At 34.8% G+C, this 2,790-nt stretch overlaps 1 pseudogene; it reads left to right on the plus strand.

The window, feature by feature from the left end:
• Positions 1–1,717: 1,717 nt before the first annotated feature.
• On the plus strand, positions 1,718–2,573 carry LOC102145394 (large ribosomal subunit protein eL6 pseudogene; annotated as a pseudogene).
• The last annotated feature ends 217 nt before the right edge of the window (positions 2,574–2,790 follow it).

Consider the following 2,790-nt stretch of genomic DNA (forward strand, 5'->3'; position numbering starts at 1 on the left):
CAGTTCCAGAATACAATAAAAAAAAATCACCCATCATTCTAAGAATTAGGAAAATAAAAATTTGAATGAAAAAAGACTATCAACTAATGCCAACACTGAGATAAAGCAGCTGTTGGAATTATCTGACATAAAACTTTAACACAGTCATCAAAAAACATTTCAACATCAATTATAGATTTTCTTGAAATAAATAAAAACAGAAAACTCAGAAAAGAAATAGAATTTATAAAAAGAACCAGTGGAAACAAATGGAAAATATAGAACTGCTGGCTTGGTTCAATGTAAGACTGGAGATGAAAGAGGATAACATCAGTGAACTTGAGGACAATCAATAGAATTTATCAAATCTGAATAAAAGGCAGAAAAATAGACAAAATATATGTGAACAGAGCCTCAGGAGCCTGTGGGTTAAAAACAAATATACAGCAGTCCTATCATTAGAGTCCCATAAAGAGAGAGAAAAAAGAATGGGACTGAAAGAGTATTTAAAGAAATCATTACTGAAAACTCTCCAAACTTGACAAAAGACACAAACCTTCAATCTAAGGAGTCATGTGAACCCCAAACAGAATAAACGCAAGCAAATCTACACTAAAGCACAGAATCATTAACTTCTGAAAATAGCCAGAGAGACAGCACATGATCTACAGGGGAATACCAATTCAGATGATTTCTTATCTGTAAACATGAAGGCCAGAGCATGCGGCACAATATTTTTCAAGGGCTGAAAGAAAAAAAACTGTTAACTTTCTTCTCCAAGAATTAAGGAGTAATTTGCCAGGAACCTCAAATCTCTCCTTTTGGCAACTAATGGTACAACTAGACAGAAAATAAGCAAGGCTACAGATGAATTGAACAAAAAAATTAAGATGAAAAACTTACATAGAACATTCGACCCAACAACAGCATAATGTACATTTTTTTAATTACCCATGGAAAATTTACCAAGATAAGTCATACCCTGACCAGAAAACAAACCTTAAGAAAAATTAAAGAATCAAAATCATAGAGTGTGCTCTCTGACTATAATGAGTCTAGTTAGAAGTCAATAACGGAAATACCACAGGAAAATGTCTCAATACATGGAAAGCAAACAACTAACCACCAAAAAATCCATAAAAAAGGTAGAAGGAAGAAAATCATAAAGGACAGAAGTCAATAAAATTTAAAAATAAAACAATAGGGACAATCAATGAAACAAAAGCTGTTTCTTCCAAAAAAATTAATAAAATTGACAAACCTCTGCAAGACTGACAAGAATAAAATAAACACAAATCATCAATATCAGGAATTAAACAGGGCATATCATCACAGATTTTATTGCCATTAAAAGAATAATGAGAAAGTATAACAGATAATTTTACATACATTAATTTGACAACTTAAATGTAAGAAATTCCTCAAAAGTTGCAAACTACCGAAACTGACCCAAGATGAAATAAATGTTCTAAATATTCCTATAGCTGTTAAAGAAATTAGATTCATATTTTAAAAGGACACTAAAAGCAAATCTCTAGCTCCAGCTGGTTTCACTGGTGAATTCAACCAAACATTTAAAGAAGAATTAACACCACTTTTGCAAATTTTATACTACTTATTTCAGACTTAGAAGAAGGGACACTTTCTAATTTATTTTACCAAAGCCAAAGACGGTACCAAAAAAAATTACAAGCCAATATCTCTCAAGAATTTACATGACTCTTTCTCATCTTGCAAGATGGCAGATGAAAAGGCTGATAAGCCAGATACTAAAAAGAAGCAACTCAAAGCCAAGAAGGCTGATGGTGACAGAGTGAAAAAGGGTGACCTCAAAGCTAAAAAGCCCAAGAAAGGGAAGCCTCATTGCAGCTGAAATCCTGTCCTTGTCTGAGGAAGTGGCAGATATTCCCAATCTACTATGTATTGCAGAAGGGCCAGGTACAAGAGGAAGTACTTAGCCACTAAATCCAAAGTTGGAAAAAAAAAAAAAATGAAGGAGAACGTGTGGGGTGACAAGTAGAGTGGTACTCGGGTAGTTAAACTTCACAAAATCCCTAGATATTATTCTACTGAAGATGTGCCTCGAAAGCCGTTGAGCCACAGCCAAAAACCCTTCAGTCAGCACTTGAGAAAACTGCAAGCCAGAGTCACCCCCAGGACTATTCTCATCATTCTTACTGAGTGCCACAGAGGCAAGAGGGTGGTCTCCCTGAAGCAGGTGGCTAGTGGCTTGTTATTTGTGACTGGACCTCTGGTCTTCAATTGAACACAAAGAACACAAAGAACACACCAGAAATTTGTCATTGCCATCTCAACCAAAATTAATATCAGTAACGTAAAAATCCCAAAACATCTTACTGACACTTACTTCAAGAAGAAGCAGCTGTGGAAGCCCAGACACCCAGACACCAGGAAGGTGAGATCTTCAACACAGAAAAAGACAAATACGAGACTACAGAGCAGCACAAGATTGATCAGAAAACTGTGGACTCGCAAATTTTCCCCAAAATCAAAGCTATTCCTCAGCTCCAGGACCACCTGCATCTGTGTTTGCACTGACAAAGGGAATTTATCCTCACAAATTGGTGTTCTAAATTTCTTAATAATCCAATTACATAATTGATAACAAAAAAGAATTTACATGAAATACCATCAACAAAAATATTAGTAAACCCAATCTAACAATATGCATAAAAAGAACTTTCCTGCATTACCAAATGACTTTAATTCCAAGTATGTAAGACTGATTAAACACTTGAATATCATTCAGTGTAATCCATTGAATGAAGAAATGCCTGAGACTGGGTAATT

Source organism: Macaca fascicularis, chromosome 3 (genome assembly GCF_037993035.2).
Source record: "Macaca fascicularis isolate 582-1 chromosome 3, T2T-MFA8v1.1".
Lineage (NCBI taxonomy): Eukaryota > Metazoa > Chordata > Mammalia > Primates > Cercopithecidae > Macaca > Macaca fascicularis.